Below are 26,159 nucleotides of genomic sequence, written 5' to 3'. Positions count from 1 at the left end.
CTTGGTTCCACGAGGCCTTGTTGTGTCACAATGGTCTCCTCGGATCCACAGTGTAACAATGGTCCCTTGGCTCCATGTGGCCCCACAGTGTCACAGGGGCTTCCTTGGTTCCATGGGCCCCAAAATGTCAGAGTGGTGTCTCCTTCTTCCTACAGCAACCAGCAGCAAACCCCACTGCCAGGGCCAAATGCCTGGAAGAAGGAGGAAAGGGGGAACATTTGGAGTGATGCTTTTTGTCTTCCCAGGTCACAGGGACGTGGGGTGGGGCCCTGCTGTCCTGGGGATGGCTGAACACTGGCCTGCCCATGGGAGGGGGTAAGAGACAACAACCTTGAGAGAGAGACAACAGTGGAGAGGTCAGGGAGAAGGCTGGGTTTAAAAGACCGTCATCAGCACAGGAAGCATCACTCTAAGGCATTCTGTTGAAAGCTGAAGAGAGAGAAAACAAAGAGAAAGAGAGTAGAGAGAAAACGGAGGAGTAAAGAAAGAAAGAATATAGAGAGAGCAACAGAATAAAGAGAGGGAGAATAGAGAGAGAGTAAAGAGAGGGAAAACAGAGAGAGGGTAAAGAGAGAATAGAGAAAGAATAAAGAGAATAAAGAGACAGTAAAGAGAATAAAGAGAGAGAAAGACAATAGAGAGACCAGAGAGTAAAGAGAGAGTAAAGAGAAAACAAAGGGTAAAGAGAGAGAATAGAGAGAGTAAAGAGAACAAAAAGAGAGAATAAAGAGAGATAAAGAGAATAAAGAGAGAAGAGAGAGAGAGAGAGAATAAAGAGATAGTAAACAGAGAATAAAGATAGTAAAGAGAGAGAAAGAGACAATAAAGGGACTAGAGAGTAAAGAGAGAGTAAAGAGAGAAAAGAGAGAATAATGAGAGAGGGAATAAGAGAGAATAAAGATAGAGAGGATAAAGGAGGTGCAAATAAAGACAGAGTAAAGAGAATGATGCCTATGTAACTTGGGCCAAAGTTACAAGACGCTTATACAGTTTGAGTTATAAGATATATAATATATAATATAACCTGAATCATAACTTTTTATATCTATATAACCTGAATCATACCTTTCTATACAATGTAATGGCTACTGTATTGTTAACTAGTGTCTTAACTCTTAAATAAACAGAAACTCAGCAGGTGAATAATTTCAAAATAGACAAGTATAGCTATACTGGGAAGCAGCAGCATGTACTAATGGGAAATTAGAAAATGTAAATCCAGTTAGCTACAAAATGGAGAATTTAGACCGGTTAGATCCAGAAAGACCAAGGAACACCATAACTGCATGTGTTTGATGCTGTGTTGTGTAGGTACAACCTTACAAAGGGAAGGCGTTGTAAAATCATGGCTCAGGCCTCCTGCTTTGGCCAAGCAGAAGAGGGCCATGGGAAAGTGACTCAACTGAATTAAAGGTAGAAAAAAAAGTTATGTAACCATATCCTGTTCACATTGTGGGGTATGGTGGTCGGTTGAAATATGTTTGTTATGATTTAAAACTGTGTAGCTAATAATAAGTGCTTTAAAAGGCCAGGGTTTTGGAATAAAGCAGCTCTCCTTTGCACCTGCCTAGGGACCCTGCGTCACTCCGGACCCTCGCCTCACCATGATGTTATAATGACGCGGCAATATTAAACAATAATTACTGTGTAAATAAACCACAGCACATGACAAGGTGGGTGAGATAGGTGGAGATATCCCCCTCACCACCAGCACTGCAATAAACAAATACCTGCTCTATAGACACCAGTCTATGGGGATTTATTTCCAGCCTTTTTCAGGCATCAAGGGAGAGAATAAAGAGAGGGAATAAAGACAGAGAGTGTAATGACAGAGAGGATAAAGACAGAGAGAGAAAAGACAGACATTGCTGCTAAAGAACATCCGAGCAGTCCCAAACACCTTTGGACAGTGGCCCCAATGGCCACGCTTGGGGGTGTCACCATGGCCAAGCAGGTCAGAAATCCCCTGTGGAGATACCTGGAGTGGTTGAGTGAGATGGGACACCAGACACACAGGATTTAGTCTCACCGGGATAAAGAAATAATTGTTTTGGTCTATTTGGGATAGAAAATGACTTTCAATTGCATTAGTCTGTTGGACATGGGGTTCAAAAGGCATAATAAATACTAAAATGAAATAATGATGAATACCTGTGGTTCTAAAGGCATAAAGTAGTTAGGAGCAACATATCTACTGATAAAAGATTTAATAAAAGAAAAGCTATAGTATTAAGAATCTTCTGCAGTTTTGTCAGTGGTTCACAGAATCACAGAATGACTAGGTTGGAATAGACCTCCAAGATCATGGAGTCAAATCCATGCCCATACAACTCAACTAGACTATGGCACTGAGTGCCACATCCAGTCTTTTTTTAAACGCATCCAGGGATGTGACTCCACCACCTCCTTGGGCAGATCATTCCAGTACTTTATTATTCTTTCCATGGAAAACCTTTTCCTAATATCCAACCTGTATTTCCCTTGGTGCAGCTTGAGACTGTGTCCTTTTGTTCTGTTGCTTGCTGCTTGGTGAAAGAGACCAACCCCCACCTGACTACAGCCACCTTTCAGGAGATTGTAGAGGGTGATAAAGTCACCTCTGAGTCTCCTTTTCTCCAGTCTAAACAACCCCAGCTCCCTCAGTCATTCCTCACAGGGCTTGTGTTCCAAGCCCCTCACCAGCCTCGTTGTCTCCTCTGGATGTGTTTGAGCATCTCAATGTCCATCCTAAACTGAGGGCCCAGAACTGGACACAGCAATCGAGGTGTGGCCTCACCAGTGCCAAGTACAGGGGAAGAATGACCTGCCTACTCCTGCTGGCCACACCATTCCTGATCCAGGCCAGGTGTCACTGGCCTTCCTGGCCATGTGGGCACACTGCTGTCTCATGTCCAGCTGCTGTCACCAGTCCCCCCAGGTCCCTTTCTGCCTGGGCACTGTCCAGCCACACCATCCCCAGCCTATAACATTTCAGGGGTTATTGTGGCCAAAATGCAGGACTCAGCACTCGGACTTATTAAACTTCATCCTACTGGACTCTGCCCATCCATCCAACCATTCCAGGTCTCTCTGCAGAGCCCTCCTACCTTCCAACAGATTGACACACACTACCAGCTTAGTGTCATCTGCAAATTTACTAATGAAAGACTCAATACCCTCATCCATGTCACCAATAAAAATATTGACCAGAGCTGGCCCCCGCACAGACCCCTGAGGAACACCACTGGTGCCTGGCTGCCAGCTGGATGCAGCACCATTCCCCACCACTCGCTGGGCCCGGACATGCAGCCGGTTCCTAATCCGGGGCTCCTGTCCAAGCCCCGGGCTGCCAGCTTTTTCAGGAGTGTGCTATGGGAGGCAGTGTCAAAGGCCTTGCTGAAGTCCAGGTACACAACATCCACAGCCTTTCCTGCATCCACCAGGCAGGTCACTTGATCAAAAAAGGAGACCAGGTTGGTCAAACATGACCTACCTCTCCTAAACCCATGCTGGCTGGGTCTGATACCCTGGCCATCCTGTAAATTCTGTGTGATGACACTCAGTATAAACAGTTCCATTACCTTGCTAGTCAGGCTAACTGGCCTATAATAACCAGGACCCTCCTTCCTACCATTTTTGTGAATGGGTGTCACATTGGCCAGCTTCCAGTCATCTGGAACCTCACCAGTGAGCCAGGACTGATTGTAAATGATGGAGAAGGGCTTCGCAAGCTCATCTGCCAGCTCCCTCATCGCCCTGGGGTAGATCCCATCTGGGCCCATAGATCTATGAACATCCAAGTGGCTCAGCAGTTCTCTGACTGCTTCCTCTTGGATAATGGGGGGACCATTCTGTTCTGGACCATTTTTTTGTCAGCCTTTTCAGAAGTTGCCATTTTAAATTCAAACTGAACTTTGGCCTCCCTGATTTTTTTCCTACATGCTCTAGCAGCCCCCTTAAATACTTCCTGAGAGACCTGACCCTCCTTGCAAAGATGATATATCCTCTTTTTATTCCTAAGTTCCTCCAAAACCTCCTTGCCTACCCAGGCTGGACATTTGCCTCGTCGACTTCTCTTTCGGCACACAGGGACAGTCTGTCCCCGTGCCCTCAAAAATTCTGTTTTGAAGAATGCCCAGCTTTCCTGGGCTCCTTTGTTTTTAAGGGCTGCTTCCCAAGGAACTCTCTGAATAAGTCTCCTAAAGAGGCCAAATTCTTCCCTCTGGCAGTCCAATGTAAAAATCTCATTGATGTTCCTCCTGGTTTTGCCAAATATTGAGAATTCTATAATTTCATGATCACTGTGCCTCAAGCAGCCTCCAACCACCACATCTCCCACCAGCCCATCTCTGCAACCAACAGATCTAACATAGTCCCTCCCCTGGTGGGCTCACTCACCAGCTGCAGCAAAAAGTTGCTCTCCACACACTCTAAAAACTTCCTAGACCGCCTCTTTGCTGCTGTATTAAGTTCCCAGCAGATGTCTGGCAGGTTGAAGTCACCTACAAGAATAAGGGCTGATGATCCTGAAACATTCTCCAGCTGCTTAAAGAGTAAGTTGTCCACTTCTTCCTCCTGGTTGGGCGGACGATAACAAACTCCCAGTAGGATGTCAGCCTTGTTGGCTTTCCCCTTAATTCTTACCCATAGGCATTCAACCCCAGTACCCCAGTACGGCCCAATCCCTCCGAGTGATGCCGCTCCTGGGATCCCCCAGCCCTCTCTGTGTCCCCCCCTCTCGGATCTCCAGGCTCCAGAGGGGAGCCCCAAGGGCTGGAAGTGGCCAGCCAGGGTCCCCAGCAAGGCCCAGTTTGGATGTGCAGCGCCCAGTTTTCCCAGTTTCCCTCTCCTTTTCCCCGGGCCGGGTTCCCCCCGGCCCCAGCGGGTGGGAGCAGCCAAGAGCCCCGCGCTGCCCATCCCGACCTGTCCCGGCTCCATCCCCGCTCCTCCCGTGGGCTGCCAGGGCTTTGGGAACGGGGCACCCAGGGTGTGCCTGCTCCTGGGGGAGGAGGAGGTAGAGGGATGGAAGAGGGGGGGATGAAGGAGGAGAATGAGAAGGGATGGAAGTACATGAGGAGTGTGGATTAGGGAGGAGGAGAAGCAGTGATGCAAGAGGAGGAGTGGGAGCAAGAGGAGGGACAAAGGAGGATCAAGAAAAGGAGAAGGAAGGAGGAGATTGAGCACTCCCTGAATATAAAGCCCCCCACCCCTGGGATCATCACCCCCCATCCCACAGGTGACCAGGGAGGGGGAACTCGGGCTGCATATCCTGGGTGGTCCCTGGGTTGGGTTCCTTTTGGAGGGCAGATGTTTGGAGAATGAAACCTCCAAAGCTGAGTGGAAAATGCCCCTTGGGGGGGACATTGGGGGGTCCCAGTGGCAGCTGCTGGCAGAGGCAGCCTGGAGGAGCAGAGCCCTGTGTCCCCCAGGAGCCCAAAGTGGGGAGCCCAGAGAGGGGGCAGCACCATGATTTGTGGGACCCTCAACAGCCTGGAGAGGGGCAGGGGGGACTCCTTGGACCCCCTGCACCCCAACCCAGAGAATAAGGGGAGAAGGGACCCCGGAACCCCATTAAACCCTCAGCATCCCTACATGTGTAGAGCGATAAGGGTGGAGCTTTCTGGATTTCTGGTACTCGCAGCAACCTGGGGAGTGCAGGGACAAAGTAGATGGGGAACCCCAGTACAAGCCTGACCCCCAGCAGCTGGGACAGGGGGAAATTTGAGAGGTTTTTATAGACCCCAGATGTCCGGTCACCTCTGGAGATGGACTTAGGCAGAGGGACCTTCAAAGTCAGTGTACTCATCCTGTGTTTTTCCCCAGACCAGGATTTCCCATTCCCAAACCTTGGCCAGATGAAGGAGAAGGATGCAAGGAAGAGGAAGATGCCCCGGGACAGCCAGGCAGGTGAGGAGGAAGTCAGTGCCCCTTTCCCCCTCTCTCCTGCTCCATCTCCCAGCCCAGCATGGCCCCTGGCTGCAGGACAACCCTGCTGCCAACGCCGCCCTGCCGGGGATGAACTGAGGGGATCTGCTTCCCCTTTCCCTCTGGCACAGAGGCAAATCCCATCCTCTCCTTGTCCTTTCTTCCCCAGAGATTGAGCTGAGGTTGGAGACCAGAGAGGACAAATCGCCACAGCAGAACCTCATGGAAGAGGCTGTTTTGAGCAGCGCCACATCACAGGAATCCAACAGGGAGGAAAAGTCCTGGAGATCCCGCACGAGGAGGGGCTCCAGACGCATCCCAGGGTGCTCTGAGGAGGAAAGACCCACTCTGTGCCGGGAAGTCAGCCAGAGATCAAGCCAGAGCTCAGACCTGGTGGTCCGTGACAGGGAGGGACCCTACAAGTGTTCTGAGTGTGGGAAGAGCTTTAGCAAAAACTCCCATCTGACCCTCCACCAGAAGATCCACACTGGGGAACAGCCCTACAAGTGTGGGGAATGTGGGAAGAGCTTCAGAGACAGCTCCGACCTGATCCGCCACCACAGGACCCACACTGGGGAGAGGCCTTAGGAGTGCTTGGAATGTGGGAAGAGCTTCAGCCGGAGTTTCAGTCTGACTGTCCACAAGAGGACCCACACCGGGGAGAGGCCCTACAAGTGTGGGGAATGTGGCAGGACCTTTACCCTCAACTCCCACCTCACTTACCACCAGAGGATCCACACTGGGGAGAGGCCCTAGGAGTGTTCTGAGTGTGGGAAGAGGTTTCAGACCAGCTCCAGGCTCCTCCTGCACCAGCGGTTTCACAGAGAGGAGAGGCCCTTCCACTGTCCCAACTGCGGGAAGGGATTCAAGCAAAACTCCAACCTCATCACCCACTGGCACATCCACACTGGGGAGAGGCCCTACGAGTGTCCCAGTGTGGGAAGAGTTTCTCCTGGAGCTCATCCTTGAGACACCAGCAACAGAGCCACTGGTAAGGGGCGCCCTGCGAGTGCCCCGACTGTGGGAACAGCTTTGTGCACTGCTCCAACTTCATCCCCCATTAGAGAACCCACATTGAAAAGAGCCTTGGTGATCCACAATCCCCAGTATCCACAGTGGGAAGTAGTTGGAGGTCCTTATGTTTTGCCTCTAATTACCTTTCGATTCATCTCCATTCCTTTAAAACACACAAAAGTGGAGTAAAAACCAACAAACTCGTCAAAGGCATCTAAAGCCCCACTTTTTACTTATGTTTTGGGGGAATCTTGGATTCAGAGAGATACTTGGGAGGATATGGGGGGTTTGGGGGGCATTTGGTGTACTTGTCTCCATTGTTTGGCACTCAAAAGGCAAGAGGGATTTATCTGTCACCTCAAAACCGTTCAATGCAACTGAAAACTCCTCAGTCCCACCCCAAAATTACTTGATTCCACGGGATGGAATGGGATTGCAAGGGTTTGGATGAAGTGGGATGCAAATCAGGAGGGGTGAGGTGGGCATGGTGTGGGGTGGGATGGGGATTGGGAGGAGTGGGATGGGAGAAATAGAGCCTGGTCTTGATGTCCAGGAGGGGTGAAATGGGTTGGGATTGGACTGGGGAGGTGGGGTGGGGGCTGGAATGAGATAGCCCAAGGGTTGGGGATGACAAGGAGAAGGGGAACCTATTCCTGAGTGAGTTTTTGGATATTCCACATTCCTGAAGGGACTTTGGTGCATCCCACATTTCTGAGACAGTTTTGGGGGGGTTCCTGAGAGCAGCTCCATGCAGTCCCATTGCCAGGGGTGGGTGCCTTGGGCATGAGCTCAGAGCTGCAGCCAGAGTCCATTGCCTCAGTGCTGGAGAGCAGAGAAATGATGAATGGCCCCAGACATCTGCAGGGTGTGTTTGGGGGTCAGGGCAAGTTCTGTGTAGGTGGGGTGGTCACTGCCCCAGCCCCAGCCTCTGCAGCCTCTGCTCCAGCCCCAAAGTGGCTGCCAACCCAGTGCTGTTCTTTTGGTCAATTAAGTTTAAGGTGTAAGTTAAGGTTAAGGTAGAAGTTAAGTCCTGTTCAGTTTGAGCTCTGTTCAGTTTTTAGGCCGTGTTCCTTTTATCCGTGCCCTCACTCTCCTCTTGTCACACACACACAGGGACAGTTCTCAGTTCGTTTCTGGTTTGATTGCCTGGATTTGGTTTGGTTTGGTAGTTGCTTTGCTTCCCTAGTGTGCCTGAAGCATCCAGTCAGGGATAGAGTGACTCTTGCCAAGGACCTTTGTCATGCCTCACCATCTGTGCTCCTAATTGGTGATTTTTGTCAAATATGCTGATCTGCTAAATTTATAAAGCTGCATTAACCCTGTGGGCGGATGGGCATTTTGTGGCCATTTTCCATATCTGCCCCTTGGAGGCCTCCAATAAAGATCAGCCTTTCTATTACCTCCTCTATAATATTGTCTCCAAAGGGTGATACTTTATTTCTAGGTTCTGTAAGGCATCAACGCAGCAGGGCCTCCTGGCACCCAGGAGACCACTGTGACACAATGACATCTTGGGGAGCCAAGTGTCAGCTGCAAACACAGCGGGGCCTCATGGAAGCCAGGGGCCACTTGGACAGTGCCAGGGCACGTGGAACTCAGTGTCCACTGTGACACAGCACAGCCCCATGGAACTCAGCAGACCACTGTGACAACATGGAATCTCACGGATGCGAGGCTCTGCTTGGGCAAAGTGGGGCCTCCTCAGACACAGGTGTCCCTTGGACATTGCCAGCTCTTGTATAACCCAGTGCCCCTTGTGACTCAGTGCAGCCTCATGGAACTGTCTTGGGGATGGTTCATTTGCCATCACCATTTTGAGTTGGTTTTTGTTTTGTGTCTGGAATAGTCACTGCCTCCCCTCTCCTGGCTCTGGGAATATCCCGATGGGTGGAGGGGCAGCCCGGGATCCTGCAGGGGTTGGGGGCCAGGGGCTGCTCTTCATTCTGGTTGGGGTGATTGGCTCAGCAGCCATGTGGCACAGTGCATGTGATTTGAGATCCTTTTGCCCTGTGGTTTTGGCGTTTTGCTTTTCTCTTGTTTGTTTTCTCCTTGGCATGGTGACTAGGGCTTGCTGACTTGCTTCTCTGCTCCTCTGCTGCTTGGGAGAGGAAGAATCCTCTGCTCCTGGTGGGCTCTCACAAGGCTTATTCCTCAAATCTGTCCTGGGGGTGGCTCAGGGATGGAGAATGCCATGATCATTTGTGCTTCTAGGTGGGAACCTTCTGTTATCATGTGTGGAGTCCCTGCAGACCCTCGACATCTTACCCAGAGTCTGGCCTTGGCAGTAGAGACCATAGTTACCTGCCCAGCCTGAGAGAGGGGACTTGCCAGTGGTGCTCTGTAGATGATGGTTTGCCCCAGTTTCTCCCCTCCCTAATGCCCCTGGCCCTTTGGTTTCTCCATTCCTCCGTGTCTCCATGGGTTGTGGGACCCCAGTGACTGGCCCCATTTTCCCTATGGGACACTGACCTTTCCTGCCCTTTGCTCCACCTCCATGCCTCAAGGTCTTTGGCTGCTGAACCTCATACTTAAGCCTGAGACCGGCACATGTTCACTGCTTTTGCCCTGGATTTCCCTTTGGCTCCTGGAAATAAACCTGGCTGGAAGTGATCTAGTGCAAGGGCCTTCTGCCTCTCCTTGCTGAGCTAGCCGTGTGGTGTGTGTGGATGTTTGAGCTTGACTGCTTTGCCTGAGTGACTTTTCCTCTGGAGAGGCTTATTGGGTCTAGGCTCTAGCTCCATTCCTAAATAACACGACGTTACAACCATGGTGGTGTTGGTTCTGTTCCGTTCTCTATGTATTTTATAGTGAAGAAGTGGTCTTCCTTTTGCTACAGCTTTTCTTGGGAGCCCTGTAAGTTTGGAATTTGATCCAAGGGGATCATGGGGGCACTGCTGGGCCCCATGGAACCAAGGGGCCAGTGTGATCCTGAGAGGCCCCGTGGATCCAGGGAGACCATTGTGCTTCTCCAGGTCCCCTTGGAATCATGGAGTCCCTTGTGACACTGCTGGGCGCTGTGGACCCAAGGACACCTTTGTGACACTGAGGAACCAAGGACACGTTTGTGACACTGCAGGCCCCCTTGGAACCAAGGGAACATGGAACAGCTCTGGCTGACTTGGCCTCCCAGGGGCTGCCTGAGAGCTCCAGCTGACCTTGGCATGGCGAGGGCCGCTTCCCATCTGCCCCTGGAGCTCTGGGGCTCCATGCTTTCCTATCAATGGAAAAGAACTGTCCTTCTCCAGGGACCCATGGCCAAAATTGGCATTTGGCCTCCAAAATTCTGTATATCCAAGGACTGCTTCCAGCCAAAAGCTGCCAGGAGAGAAAAGTCTGTCTGGCTTGGCCTCCTGGAGGCCACGTCTGGCCACCAGATCACCTCTGGTGATCTATCACCAAAACACTGGGGCTCTGTGCTTTTCTTCCTGTGGAAAAAGACTGTCCTTCTTGTCCATGAGCCGATGGTCAAAATTGGGATTTTACCTCCCAGATTCTATCCAAGGATTGCTCCCGGGGAAGAGCTGCAAGGACAGACAAGTCTTGTTGGCCTTGGCCTCCTGGGGACCACGTCTGATCTGCCTTCAAAACACTGGGGCTCTGTGCTTTTCTTCCTATGGAATGAAACATCTTTCATGTCCAAGTGCCCATGGCCAATATTGAGAATCCATCTCCCAAATTCCATATATCTAGAGATTGTTCCAAGACAGAAACTGCCAGGAGAGACAGGTCTGGCTGCCCTCACTTACTGTGGCCACCTCTCATCTCCTTCCAAAACACTTGGACCTTGTGCTTTTCTTTCATATCCTTGACTGGGCACCCATCGCAAAACTTGGGATTCCACCTCCCAAATTCCATTCATCCAAGGATTGTTCCCAGACAAAAGTCACCAGTACCGCCAAGTCTAGCTTCCCTTGGCTTCCTGAGGGCCAGCTCTCAGCTGCATTGAAACACTGGGGCTGTGCTTTTCTTCCTATGGAAAAGAACCATCCTTCTCCTCCAGGTGCCCATGGCCAAAATTGGAATTTGGCCTCCAAATTTTCATCTATCCAAGGATTTCTCCCAGACAAAAGCTGCCAAGATGAACAGGTCTGGCTGACCTTGGCCTCTGGTGGCCACCTTTCATCTTTCAATACTGGGGTTGTGTGGTTTCTCGGGCCAGCTTCCCTGCTATAGGGGAGCAGAAGGGTGTTTTACAACTGCTAAAAAACCGATGGGATGGGGCATATGGTCATCCCGTCCCGCGGCCCGGGAGTCACTGGGCCAGGTGAAAAGCCCGGGCCCCACTGCAGGGAGAGAGCTGGGCTGTCTTCTTACCTCTTCCTTCTGGGGCTGGAAGGGAAAAGGAAGTCCCCGGGGTGATTTTAAGCTTGTGTGACTCAGAGGTGTATATCTATATTTAACTGGCCAATCCGGCCTTCCATCTTGAAAGTCAGTCACTAATCGGTTTTTTACCACCCGTGCTAAACCAACACACCAGAGGACATTCCTCTGGAGTGAAGTGGCCTCGAGGCACTGTTTGTGCCACTGGAATTGTGCCAGCCCTGAGTGCTAATGATGGTGTTTGTGCTCCCTGGGGTTCATCTCCCCACACACAGGATGCACTGCTGAAGTCTCCTCAGCACAGAGCAAACAGGCACTGCTGGCCTGGACCCTTGGTGTCCCTCCATGCAGGGACAAACAAGCTCCTGCAGGTGAGGGCAGAGGCCAGTGCTGCCAACAGTGGTTGCAGGGGCTGCTGTGGGACAATTGCCCTGGGGCACCTTCCCAGGCTGTCCCCAGAGACACAGCCCAGGCCCTGCTCTGCTGCTCCCTCAGTTGCATGCCAGGAGCTCTGGCTGTGCCAGGACACTGCTGTGTGCCCGCCCTGCACACTCCCCCTGTGTCCCAGGCACTGGGCTTTGCTTGGCCAGGGCATTCCTGGAGCATCTTCCTGACAGCAGCTCTGGAGGAGAGCAAAGCCTTCCTGCCCTGCCCTCAGGAGATGCCCTTTGCTGATGGAGCTGCTGTGCTGGAGCCTGGCTGTGTCCCAGCAGTGCCCATGGCCTGTCCCTGCCTGTGGTCACAGCAGGGTCACGCAGCAGGACAGTGACCAAGCTGCCACAGCAGCCCAGCCTTGCACCCACAGAAGGGCTGGGAAGGGGAGTGTGGAGCTGGGAAGAGCAGATGTGGAAAAGAGCCAGGGCCATTGCCCCTGACTGTTCTGGCTGTGCTGGGAGCTTCTTTCCTTCACGGCTGCAAAAAATCATTATTTTATTCAGATGCACAGGAAACAAAGCTTTTGAAAGTCATTGAGATACTGAATAATGGCAGATATTCATGTGGAAATCCTGTTGGTAATAGTATTCGTTTGTGGAAAATGTGACAGTAGAATGTATTAAGAAAATGCGGAAATGGAAAAACAGGACCAATAGGCTGAGACTGAAATAAGTTACATTCAGAAGGTTCTGCAGAAGAAAAGAGGCAATTTATTGCTTCTCAAATCCAGTCAGCAGTTTCCTCATGGAATCCATGAGTTCCTTATTCCTCAGGCTGTAGATGGTGCTGGAGGCACCACCAAGTACAGAACTGACAGGGCCAGATCCAGGGATGGGGAAGAGATGGAGGGGGGTTCAGGTGGGCAAATAAATCAGGTGGGCAAATAAACAAGGACACCACAGCCAGGTGAGGGAGGCACAGGGTTGACATCACAGACACACATCCCTTTGTGTCTGAGGGGGCCCCACTTTGCCCAAGCAGAGCCTTGCATCCGTGAGATTCCATGTTGTCACAGTGGTCTGCTGAGTTCCATGGGGCTGTGCTGTGTCACAGTGGACACTGAGTTCCACGTGCCCTGACACTGTCCAAGTGGCCCCTGGCTTCCCTGAGGCCCCGCTGTGTTTGCAGCTGACACTTGGCTCCCCAAGATGTCATTGTGTCACAGTGGTCTCCTGGGTGCCAGGAGGCCCCGCTGCGTTGATGCCTTACAGAACCTAGAAATAAAGTATCACCCTTTGGAGACAATATTATAGAGGAGGTAATAGAAAGGCTGATCTTTATTGGAGGCCTCCAAGGGGCAGATCTGGAAAATGGCCACAAAATGCCCATCCGCCCACAGGGTTAATGCAGCTTTATAAGTTTAGCAGATCAGCATATTTGACAAAAATCACCAATTAGGAGCACAGGTGGTGAGGCATGACAAAGGTCCTTGGCAAGAGTCACTCTACCTCTGACTGGATGCTTCAGGCACACCAAGGAAGCAAAGCAACAACCAAACCAAACCAAATCCAGGCAATCAAACCAGAAACAAACTGAGAACTGTCCCTGTGTGTGTGTGACAAGAGGAGAGTGAGGGCACGGATAAAAGGAACACGGCCTAAAAGCTTAACAGAGCTCAAACTGAACAGGACTTAACTTCTACCTTAACCTTAACTTACAATTCAAACTTCTCAATTTAGCAGAAGAACAGCACTTCACAGTATTTATCTTAACTTATAACCTATGACTAACCATTTATAGAGGAATAGTATTTAACTACCTTATAACTTATCTTAAACCTGGAATTATGGTAAGGCACGTCACAAAGCAGTGATTCAGAAAACTCAAAACCATACAACATCAAGTTATCCAGAGGTTGAGAAGAGGAAGTCAGGAGAGGAGCGAGAGGGAGAGAGAGATCCACAGTCACCTTTGGATGCAGCGCCATCTCAGCTGCTGGGAGCTCCGGGGCCGTGGGACGTGTCAGTGTCACACCTGTGTCACAGCCTCGCCTCCTCTGGTCCCTCTCTGGTGGCATTTTTGGGGTGCCAGGGGCAGTCACTCTGGGGCTGGAGCAGAGGCTGCCGTGACTGGGGCTGGGGCAGTGACCGCCCCACCTACACAGAACTTGCCCTGACCCCCAAACACACCCTGCAGATGGCTGGGGCCATTCATCATTTCTCTGCTCTCCAGCACTGAGGCAATGGACTCTGGCTACAGCTCTGAGCTCATGCCCAAGGCACCCACCCCTGGCAATGGGGCTGCATGGAGCTGCTCTCAGGAACACCCCCAAAACTGTCTCAGAAATGTGGGATGGACCAGAATCCCTTCAGGAATGTGGAATACCCAAAAACTCACTCAGGAACGGGTTCCCCCTCTCTTTGTCATCCCCAACCTTTGGCTGTCTCATTCCAGACTTCACCACACCCTCCCAATCCCCACCGCAACACATCCCACCCCTGCTGGACATCAAGACCCCCTTCCCAAGCTCTATTTCGCCCATTCCACCCCTCCTAAACCCCATTCCACTCATCCCACCTCACCCAATGCCCATCTCACCCCTCCTGATTTACAGCACACTTCACCCAAACCCCTTCCAACTCTGTTCCACTCTAACGGGCTGTGGAATTGAGTAATTTTGGGGTGGGATTGAGTAGTTTTCAGTGGCATTGAGTGGTTTTGAGGTGACAGATAAATCCCTCCTGCCTTTTGAGTGCCAAGCAATGGAGACAAGTACACCAAATGCCCCCCAAACCCCCCATATCCTCCCAAGTATGTCGCTAAATCCCAGATTCTCCTGAAACACTAGTAAAAGGTGAGGCTTTAGATGGCTTTGATGAGTTGGTTGGGTTTCACTCCTATTTTCTGTGTTTTGATAGGATGAAGATAAATCAAAAGATAATTATAACAATATAAAAGAACCACCAGGCATTTTCCAAGAAGGATCATGGGGATTGTGGGTCACCAAGGCTCTTCTCAACGTGGGTCCTCTGATGGGGGATGAAGCTGGAGCAGTGCACGAAGCTCTTCCTCCAGTCAGGGGAACTTGCAGGGGTTCCCTTACTGGTGGCTCCGTTGGTGTCGGGTCAAGGCAGAGCTGTGGGTGAAGCTCTTCCCACACTGGGGACACTCGTAGGGCCTCTCCCCAGTGTGGATGCGCTGGTGGGTGATGAGGGTGGAGTTGTGCTTGAATCCCTTCCCACACTCGGGGCAGCGGAATGGCCTCTCATCCGTGTGAATCCGCTCGTGTATGAGGAGGTGTAAGCTGGTGTGAAACCTCTTCCCACACTCAGGACATTCATAGGGCTTCTCCCCAGTGTGGATCTGGTGATGCTGGACGAGATTGGAGCTGGTCTGAAACCTCTTCCCACACTCAGGACACTCATAGGGCATCTCCCCAGTGTGAATTCGCTGATGTACAAAGAGTTCTGAGCTTGACTGAAACATCTTCCCACACTTGGGACACTCGTAGGGCCTCTCCCCAGTGTGGATCCTCTGGTGGCGGATAAGTTGGGAGCTGTCCCTGAAGCTCTTCCCACATTTCCCACACTTGTAGGGCCTCTCCCCATTATGGATCCTCTGGTGGGCAGACAGGCTGGAACTGTCTCTGAAGCCCTTCCCACATTCCCCACACTCGTAGGGTCGTTCCCCAGTGTGGATCACCTGGTGGCGGGTCAGGTGGGAGTTTTTGCTAAAGCTCTTCCCACACTCAGAACACTTGTAGGGTCTCTTCCTGTCATGAAGCTGCTCACGCACCACCAGCTCCAAGCTCTGGCTTGATCTCCAGCCGCCTTCCTGGCACAGAGTGGGTCTTTCCTCCTCAGAGCACACTGGGATGGGTTTGCAGGCCCTTCTCCTACAGGATCGCTGGGGCTTTTCCTCCCCATTGGATTCCTGCACTGTGGAACTGCTCAAAACAGCCTCTTCCATGAGGTTCTGACATGGGGATTTGTCCTCCCTGGTCTCCATCCTCAGCTCCTTGTCTGGTGCAGGAAGGACAAGGAGAGGATGGGATTTGTCTCCGTGCCAGAGGGAAGGGGAAGGAGATCCCCTCAGTTCATCCCCATCAGGACGGCGTTGGCAGCGGGGTTGTCCTGCAGCCATGGGCCAGGCTGGGCTGGGAGATGGAGCAGGAGAGAGGGGGAAAGGGGCACTGACTTCCTCCTCACCTGCCTGGCTGTCCCGGGGCATCTTCCTCTTCCTCACAGCCTTCTCCTTCCTCTGGCCAATGTTTGGGAATGGGAAATCCTGGTCTGGGGAAAAACACAGGATGAGTACACTGACTTTGAAAGTCCCTCTGCCTAAGTCCATCTCCAGAAGTGACCGGACATCCGGGGTCCACAAAAACCTCTCAAACACCACAACTCCATCCTGAAAATGCCTCCCAGGATTTCCCCATCTGTGGTGTCTCTCATTTAGTGTTTGAGGGTTCCCCCCGTCCCAGCTGCTGGGGGTCACACTTGTGCTGGGGTTCCCCCACCTACTTCATATCTGCCCTGCCCAGGCTGCTGGGATCCCAGAAATCCAGAAAGCTCCCCTCTCCTTGATGGCACCATCAAGGGATGCTAGGGGTTTTTGGGATCCTGGGGTCCCTTCTCCCCTTATTCTCTGCGTTGGGGTTCAGGGGGTCCAAGGAGTCCCCCCTGCCCCTCTCCAGGCTGTTGAGGGTCCCGCCAATGGTGGTGCTCCCCCTTCTCTGGGCTCCCCACTTTGGGCTCCTGGGGGACACAGGGCTCTGCTCCTCCAGGCTGCCTCTGCCAGCAGCTGCCACTGGGACCCCCCAAGGGGCATTTTCCACTCACCTTTGGAGTTCTTCATTCTCCAAATGTCTGCCCTCCAAAAAGAACCCGAACCAGGGACCACCCAGGATATGCGGCCCGAGTTCCTCCTCCCTGGTCACCTGTGGGATGGGGGGGTGATGATCCCAGGGGTGGGGGGCTTTAAATTCAGGGAGTGCTCAATCTCCTCCTTCCTTCTCCTTTTCTTGATCCTCCTTTGTCCCTCCTCTTGATCCTGCTCCTCCTCTTCCATCACTGCTCCTCCTCCTCCCTAATCCACACTCCTCATGTACTTCCATCCCTTCTCATTCTCCTCCTTCATCCCCTCCTCTTCCATCCCTCCTCCTCCTCCTCCCCCAGGAGCAGGCACATCCCGGTGCCCCGTTCCCGAAGCCCTGGCAGCCCACGGGAGGAGCGGGGATAGAGCCGGGACAGGTCGGGATGGGCAGCGCGGGGCTCTCGGCTGCTCCCACCCGCTGGGGCCAGGGGGAACCCGGCCCGGGGAAAAGGAGAGGGAAACTGGGAAAACTGGGCGCTGCACATCCAAACTGGGCCTTGCTGGGGACCCTGGCTGGGCACTTCCAGCCCTTGGGGCTCCCCTCTGGAGCCTGGAGATCCAGCAGTGGGGAACACAGAGAGGAGTAGTGGATCACTGGGAGGGACAGGTGTGTACTGGGATCATGCTGGCATCACACTGGCAATGACTGGGATTGTACTGGGGTCAACTAAAACTGTGTTGGAGCAACTGGGAGTGACCGGGATTGACTACAAGCATGCTGAGGGCAACTGGGATATACTGGAAGTGTCTGTGACCACACTTGGGGAGACTGGAACAACACTGGGAACAGCCAGGACCATGCTGGGGAGAACTGGGACCACGCTGGGGGACACTGGGAATGAGTGGGAGTGACTGGGTCTACACTGGAGGCAACTGGGCATGACTGGGACCATGCTGGGAGGGACTGGGATCCTGTGGGGAGTGACTGGGACTATACTTGGGGAAACTGGGTGCAACTGGGATCGCACTGGGAGGAACAGCGAGCAACTGGAACCATGCTGAGGGATGCTGGGATCATACTGGATCATAACTGGAGCAACTGGGACTGCCTTGAAGGTGACTGGGAGTGGCCGTGGGCAACTGGGATCAGGCTGCAAGCAGCTGAGGACACATGGAAGCGACTGAGAACATGCTGGCAGCAACTGGGATACACTGGGAGAGACTAAAACCACAGTGGGGGTAAATGGGAGACAACTGGAACCGTGCTGGATGCTAATGGGAGCAGCTGTGCCCATGCCGGGGTCGTACTGGGATCCAATTGGAACTGGCTGGGATCAGACTGGGAGTGACCGGAATAGTACTGGGAGAATCTGAGTGTGACTGGGATCATACTGGAACCAGAGTGGGAGTGACTGGAAAGGTGCTGGCCATGACTGGAACCATACTGGAAGTGACTGGGAGCAACTGGGCCCACGCTGGGAACAAATGGGATCTTATTTGGAGTGACTGGGAGTGACTGGATTCACACTGGGAGCAACTGGGCCCACGCTGGGAGTGAAAGGTCAGTCAGTCTGGCCATGACTGGAATACTACTGGGAGTATCTGGGAGTGCCTGGGGTCATACTGGGGCTGACTGTAACTATACTGGGGGTGACTGGGTGCAACTGGGACCATACTGGGAGGGACTGGGATTGTAGTCCAAGTGACTGGGATCATACTGGAAGTGACTGGAACCATACTGGCAGTGACCTCGACGCCTACTGGGATCACCCCGGGAGGAAACTGTGGACATATTGGGAGCAACTGGGATCAACTGGAAGGTGCTGGAACCATGCTGAGGGGACTGTGACCACAACTGGGGCAACTGGGATCACACTGGGAACAACTGGGACCACACTTCCCACAACTGACAGAAACTGGGACTGTGCCAGAGGCAACTGGGAGTAACTGGGAAAGGCTGGGATCATTCTGAGGTAACTAGAACCTTACTGGGGCAACTGGGAGTGCCTGGGAATGACCACAGGCCTGCTGAGGGCAACTGGGATATACTGGGAGTGTCTGTAACCATACTGGGGTGACTGGAACCACACTGGGAACAGCTGGGACCACGCTGGGGGCAACTGGGAACAAGTCAGAGGGACTGGGGCCACATTGGGGACAACTGGGCATGACTGGGAACATGCTGGGAGGGACTGGGACTACTCTAGGGGCAACGGGGGACAATTTGGATCATGCTGGGAGGAGCTGGGAACAACTGGAACTCTGCTGGGGCCAACTGGGATCCTACTGGGATCACAGTGGGATCACAGTGGGAGCAGCTGGGCCTGTGCTGCGTGAGACTGGGATCACTCTGAGAGTGACTGGAATCCTACTGGGATTGACTGGGAGTGGCTGTGAGCAAGTGGAATCATGCTGAAAGCAACTGGGAGGAGGAGGAGGTGACTGGGGCCCTGCTGGGAGAGACTGGGATCATACTGGGACTGACTGGGCTAATCCTGTGAGCAGCCACTGCCGGTTCCGGGACCCCCCAAAAACACCTCCCGGGGACCCCACCATGTCCCCTCTCAGGGGTCTGCTGCTCGGCTTTGAAGCCCTGAACGCTACAAACATCCACCCCAAAACCCCAAACCCAGGGACCCCACCCGGGATATTTGGGGCGAGCTCACCCTCCCCGGGCACCTGCAGGACGAAGCCGATGGTCCCGGGGGGCTGCGAGTTCGGGGAGCGCTGCAGCCGCCCGGTCCCTCCTCTACTCTTCTTCCTCCCGCTTCCCGCTGCCGCTCCGCCTCTTCCTCCCTCCCTCCCTCCCCCCTCCTCCTCCTCCCCCATTCTCTGAACCCCTCGCCGCCGCGGGAGGGGTGGGGATGGAGCCGAGACCGGTCTGAACGCAGAGATGGCTTGGGAGGGGATGCCAGGAGTGGGAGTGACTGCGCTGCACTGGGATCATACTGGGAGCAGCTCCTGGGTGACTGAGTTACACTGGGATCATACCGGGATCATACTGGGAGTACGTAGGAGCAGCGCGATGGCTGCAGCCACTCAGGGGGTAACCAGGTGGGATCCCACCACTACAGGGGTGTTTTTTCCCTGTTTTGGGGTGTTTGTGAGGCCGCAGCCCCACAAGCCTCTTTCAAGGGGGGCTCATGACCCCTTTAAGTGACATTTTTATGGGGCCTCCATTCCGTTTGCCTCCCAGGGTGGATTTTTGGGGTCCTGTCTACCATCGCCGCTTTAAGAGCCCCTTTGTCAGTTCCCACTATAACTCCCCTTAAAAGGGCAACACCACTGCCCCTGATTCCGGCAGCGGAGCCTGGGGGGGCTTGGGGGTCCGAGGGTGGGGTTGGGGGTCCCGGGAGGGTTTGGGGGTACCTGAGTGATGCCGATGATGGTGATGGGGATGGATTCTCCGTTGGACAGGAGGTCACAGCTGGAAACCACCTGCACTGTGTGGAGACCTGGGAATGAAGAGAGAAAGGACGAATGGAGTTGTGTCCCAGCCCTGTTGGAAAGCAGATAGAAATCTCCCAGGACCCCGTGCACACAGCTTAGAGGCAGAAAAGGATGCAGGGGTTGGTTTGAAACCCTCAGAGAAACTGAGATCCATAAAGTCACACCGACATGAAGTGGGAACGTAAGTTGTAGTTTTAGGTGAGTAAAGAGATTCCTTAAGTGCCTTAAGCAAAGAAGAGACTGTATTAGTTGACAGAAAATCCCTGAAGTCCAGTTTAAAGTTCAGTAGCATTACCTTGTACAAAGTTAACTAAGTCTTAGACATATTATAAACATAACAGAGCATTGCTGACATTGCTAGACAGAATAGATAGGCTGTGGGCATAGGCCTTGTATAAGAAATGATGAGCGTTGTCACACAGCTGTGTTAGACCAGGATAGGTGCAAAAAGACAGGAATAGCATCGTGTTTGTAGCTGGTTGGACAATTTAGGAATAGAATGCATTGTATCGGGGCTGCTGCTGCTGCTGCTTCTGCTTGGGCCATGGGGACTCTATGCTGGAAGGCATTTTGCATCATGGCACGGACTGTAACACTGACCCTGGTGAGACTGATCCAGCCATGTCATAAACGGCTTTTCCAACAAGCAGCACCTCTCTTGTTCCTCGGCTGGCCCGCTCAAACTTGCCAGCTGTCCATCAGCAAAGTGCCCACAGCTCCTGCGCGCTGCCAGCCCTTCCCTGGCAGTGACAGCAGGAGCTGCTCCTGCCACCGGCCAGCTCCTGTTCCTGGAGTCCCTTCCCGTGCTGGCAGCACAGGCTCCCTCTTGCCTTGAGCCCAATGCCTGCCTGCACCTTGGGCTGGCTTTGCCAGCTCTCTTTTCCCAAGCCTTTGACTCCCAGGCTTCTGCCCCAGCCCAGGGATATTTGTTATTTCTATTACCTGCTAGTTTGACAACATGAACCATTCTGGTTTTACCTAAGAGGTGAATCATGAAGATTTTGGGGCTTTTTTTGTCCCCAATGTCCTGTTAAGAGCAAGAACACGCTGTTCTTACACCTGGGATTGTGGCTGTTCCTACAGCATTTATTCCACACTGCATGACTAAAGAAAATCTCTCCTTTTCCTTACTAAGTTGAAGCTACATCTTAGTGGAAATAGGTGTTACAAGAGAATGAATGCCATAATCCCCCTTTTAGTTTTTGGTCCGTAGTGGATACCTCCTTGAAGGATCCAGAAGAACTCCAAAATGTTGTGCATACAATGAAGAAAATCAACACTAAATTCCCTCTGGATTACGAGGTTAGAAAATCGGTTTGAATCGCAGTCACTGTTTCTCACCACATCTACTTCAACTGACAAGAAATTCAGCTGATTTTCTCTGTGAAAAATACGGGTCACTTTTTGTTAAGATTTTAGAAGTTTAATAATAAAAAATAAGACAAGAAGAGGCATAACAAAAGCAAAACTACAGATGTCTGGGTGCCTGGTGTTTCCACCCAAAGCACAGCTTGCTAACAAAGGATCTTTCCTTTAAATACCATAGGTTATTGCATATTCATAAATTTCATATGTGATTTACACAATCCTTTTGACTTTAGGTGTTTCTGCTTAATTGCAACTTTTCTCCCCCACCATTCTTTCTTGCACATAAATTTTTCATGGCTCCACGAGTCGCAAATCTCTTGATAACAAAGGAAATAAATTCTTCCTATTGGAGTCGTCGGTGTCCTTGCTGTTATGTGAGATGATGTGAGGAATTTCTTAATTGCTTCTCCCATTTGGGTTGTGGGGGTTTTTTTGTGTGTTTTTTGTTTGTTTGTTTGTTTGTTTGTTTTGTTTTGTTTGGTTTGGTTTTTAGCTAGTCACAAAAAGCATCTGCTATAGACTAAAAACTGTATTTATCACACTACTACAAGAGGGTATATTATCGTAGCATAACTTTCTACCATAACACATATAAGATTCATTTTCATATTTGTAAAAAGCCAAACACTTAATATGTATTTATAACAACAGTGAGTCAGTTTTCAAATGAAGCGGCAGCGTGTCGTGATGCTAAATAATAATCTGGCATTACCTCTAATGTTCACTGCTACAAAGTATAGCAGTACACAGCAAGGCAGACTGGGTTAGCACAGTCATTCCTCCCCTCCCCTTCCTCCTGTCCATCCCATTGTCTCCTCTGCTGAAGACACAGGCTATGAAAAGAAGGCAAGGTTGCTACCTCTTTTTCTTCTGCCACAGGACTTGTTAGACACTGTGTTTTCTCAAAGGACTGCATGTACCTCTCCCCAGGTTGCTTCTTTCTCATTCTACAAAAGAAGAGAGCTGAAGGGGTTTCAGGCATGTGAGTGCCTGATCTCTCTTTCCCTCTAAAGGCTCTGCCTCCCAAAGCCCTGGTGACCTGCTGTGCTTTGGCATGAGAGCCGTTCCAGCCCGAAACACAAGGGCAGTGGTGTTGAACTGCAAAGCCTCTCTCTGCAATGGGATTGCTTTGAGCCTGCAGCCTCCACGGGCAAGAGCTTTGTGGGAGCAGGGGCCATCACAGCCTGTGCCCTGCACACAGAGCCAGGAAAAGGAGCAGATCCTGCTGGCTTCTGCTGCTGATCCGAGCAGCAACTCCCCTGGGATTTCCTCCAGGGAACTTCACACCAAGGGTGTCCATCACTGTCGTGGCTGTGAGAACTTGTTGCTTGCCAGTTCTCCCCCATCCTTGTGGATTCTCATTTTTCTCAGCTGCCTTTGCAGTGAGTTCTCAGCCAACGTGTGGCTCTGCTGCCATCCCAAATCTGCGCCCGCCTTGCCCAGCCTGAGTGCAAGTGGGGCATGTGCTGGGCATGGATGGAGAATTCCATGGCCAAAATCCTCCAGCATTTAGATCTGCTCATTGCTCTGGACAGCACAAATCACAAAACACCCATTGCAGTTGACAGTTGTAATTTCTTGCAGATTCCTAAAGCTGCACTGCTGATCAACAAATGCACAGGAATTGATTTCACATGAAAAATGTCATTTATTACAAATTGCTGCACCTGTGCTGACAATATAGAACCACGCCGATCTCAATTTAGGTTAAAAAAAGGAATTTATTAGATTTTTACAACAATGCCAGGTAAAAATATACAAATACCAACTTCATTTAACAAAATCTTAATTTATTGCCAACCTCTACAACAACTCACTATACATAAAGATCAATTAGGTGTTTAACAACTTAATTTATTGCATATTACTACACGCTAAAGCCCATCTAGGAATACAAAAATATCAGTATTTCTATCTAAATAGCCTTCTACAAAGAACTCAGTCAATACAATTAATTCAACTATACATCTGCAAACATGTTTAAATAGAAAGATATACATATATAACCAATTCACTATACAGAAGTAAATATAGATTAAATATACCATATTACATAAAATATATAAATATATTAATGCATCAAAAAACCTCTCTGTGAATAGGTAGCTACCAATCTCAATATCCATCCAATTGCACTAATAAAAATATACAGTTATAAATCTCCACACACTTATCTTTAAACAGAGCTCTAAGCAGAGGGATTCCAGCTGCCCCATCTTCAAGGCCTTTCACTCCGTCCTTGCTTCCTCCCGTGCAGAGCAGCTCTCCTGGACAGGGACAGCAGATGGGACATGTGGGAAGCAAAGGGAACACTGAGTCAGGGTCGGGACGTTTCCCTTGGCAGCACCTGCCCTTCAGTCAGGGAAGGGAAAATCTCAGCGCCTCCCCAGGAGGGTGAGAAAGAAAAAGTTTGGCCAAAGCCCACGGCCAAAGCCCAGGCCACCCTCACCCCCAGCTGCCTCACCGGCCCTGCGGCCTCACCTGAGCTCTGGGCTGGCAGCAGCAGCTCCCTGGTCACTGCTGGAGCTGGTGGCCTTCAGCTTCTCCCCGCGGCCTCCTGTCAGTCCCCGCCTGTCCTCAAGGTCTGCAGGGCAGCCGTGGCAAAAGTGGAGCCTCTGGAATTGGTTCCAAGGCCTGGCAGAGCTGCAGGCCCGCAGCCCTCTGTGCTCCCTGCTGGCCCCCTCCACCCCCTCAGCCCCACCGTCCCCTCGGCAAACCCCCGGCCCCCTTTGGTTTCTTCAGCCCCTCACAGTCCTCTCACCCCACTCAATCCCTTCTGACCCGTCCCGACCCCTTAGACCCCCCTCAGCCTGTGCCCCTTCCCTGTCACCTCAGTGCCACCATGGCCCTCTGCTCCCCCACAGCCCTCAGTCCCCCAGCAGCTCAAGGTCACCGTCCCTGCAGCGTCAGCGCCTCCTCGGCCCCCTCAGCCCCCTGTGTCTCCCCGTCCTTCAGCAGCTCCTCAGGGGACAGTGCCTGGGGCCACCGGCAGCTCCCAGCGCTCCAGGGACAGCCGGGGCTGGAACTGCTGCTCCGCCCGGCCCGGCCGCCAGCTCGGACCCAGCACAGCAACAGGGGACACAGGGGGCACAGGGGGAGAAACAAGAGCTGAAACAGGCAGCTGAGGGGGGAAAGAGGTAAAAATGCAGCCTAGGCCTACACAAACATCAGTCTCTCCATCTGTATCAATTCACAGACCAAGGCAGAGCGTTTGCTTTGTGATGTCAGGGCGCGGTTGCCACGTGGTCGTGGTGACATCACAAGGTTGCCTTGGTGCACGGAAGGCCTCAGGGGTGTCAGAGCAGCTCTTGAGCTTGCTCAGTGCAGGAGCATCCTGCTGCTTGAGGCTTCTGTCAGTGGGCAGGTGCACACTGACAGGAGACTTGCTTTTCTGTAGTGTTAGAGAACAGTTGGCAAACTTGCACAGCAGTTGCCACAATGATTGGGCAACTGGCTGCTGTAGTTTTCTCCATTTATGGAGTTGGATATTCCACCTATTTCCTGACTCACCTGGCACGTAAGTAGAGGTTTTCCCTGGGTGTCACCTAACCTGCCTTTTGTATGTCTTCCTGCTCTTTCTTGGGGACTGAGTTGATTTGGAAACAGAAAGACCTTTTGGATGCCACTTGGGTAAAGGTGTTGTCAACACGTTCAGCTCAAAAGGGGGTGTCTGTAGCCACGGCTGTGCGGGCAGCATTTGCAAGGGAACCTGCAGGGGTTGCGTTCCCTCCATGGGAGAGTCTGTGGCAGCAGAGTCTGTCATTTCCTCCATTTGCTGGGTCAAGCAGGACAACTTTGAAAATGTAGACTGGGAGGCCTTCTTGGAAGATCTTCTGAAAATGCTGTGGTTGTCTCCAGTTTTCTCAAAGCGTCTGCTTCATTTTCCCTTGCCCATTGCAGGTCACCTGAGCCGGGTATTCAGAGGTTCTGACCCTGAGGTGAGTAAGAAAGCCACATTTGATATTCCTGGTGTTGAAGAATTGTGCAGCAAGCTGTGAGCTTGGCCTGTGGCAGTAGAGTGTAGAGGGCCAGCTGAGTAGGCTGCAAGAAAATCCATTTCCATGTCTACAGCAGCAAGAGCAAAGGCATCACTGGCTATTTCCTAATTTTCCATTTCAGAGCTTTGAAAGAACTAAAAGCCCAGTTTTGCAGAGAGAATGCTGCTTCCTGATAGTAGCCAGGGGGGGAATATCTAATTCAGAGCAATTTGCCAAGTCCAGTTGAATCAGCCCATTAGAATTTAGTCTGAGTGACTTAGAATCCCATTGCTCTCCAAGTTGATGATTTGTGCTTAGTAGAGCTGGTTCTAGAGCTGAAGAGAAGGAAGGTTCTAAATGAGCCTGTGTCTCACGCTCCTGTCTGTCCACAGATCAGTGAAGGAAGAACAGAGTCCCCTCTGGCTCCCTCTGCTCCTGGACAAGAAGCCAAAGAGGAGCCAAATGACCACAAGGCTCCAGCTGTGGTCACACCACAGCCGGAACTTTCCCAGCCAGTAAGTGCCACTTCTGGAGGGTGCTGTCTTTAGTGCAAGGCAGAGCTGCAAGTTTCTGAGCAGCCAGCTCTTGCTGTTGGTGGCTGAGGATGCTGAGTGCTGCAGTCCTGCCAGACCTAGCCATTCCCCTCAGCCAGTGACAGCTGGAAAATGGGCTTTGAGCTGCCGTGTTTAGGCCCCAGCTTTCTGGGATTCTGATAGAGGCCAGCCTGGAGCAGGAAGGCTCCCTGTGTGCAGAGGAGGGAGCATGTCAAAGACACTGCGCTCAGCCTTGTCGGATACGTAGGGGACACTGTGGTCTGGGGACACCTGTCCCCCTCCACAGACTCGCCAAGTACCCACAGGCACAAAAAGTATTGAAATGACAACACAAGCTCTTTGGGGTGGTTTGTCCCCGTGAGCTTCTTGGCTGTGCTTACCT

At 51.9% G+C, this 26,159-nt stretch overlaps 1 pseudogene; it reads right to left on the bottom strand.

Moving 5' to 3' along the window:
* Positions 1-26,159, bottom strand: part of LOC136303662 (uncharacterized) — a 301,387-nt pseudogene that overhangs the window by 13,309 nt on the left and 261,919 nt on the right.

This window comes from Chamaea fasciata, unplaced genomic scaffold (genome assembly GCF_029207755.1).
Source record: "Chamaea fasciata isolate MVZ Bird 193981 ecotype frontalis unplaced genomic scaffold, bChaFas1.0.hap1 SCAF_40, whole genome shotgun sequence".
Classification (NCBI taxonomy): Eukaryota; Metazoa; Chordata; class Aves; order Passeriformes; family Sylviidae; genus Chamaea; species Chamaea fasciata.
The sequence above is the reverse complement of the archived record's forward strand: the minus strand, read 5'-3'. Positions and strand labels throughout refer to the sequence as shown.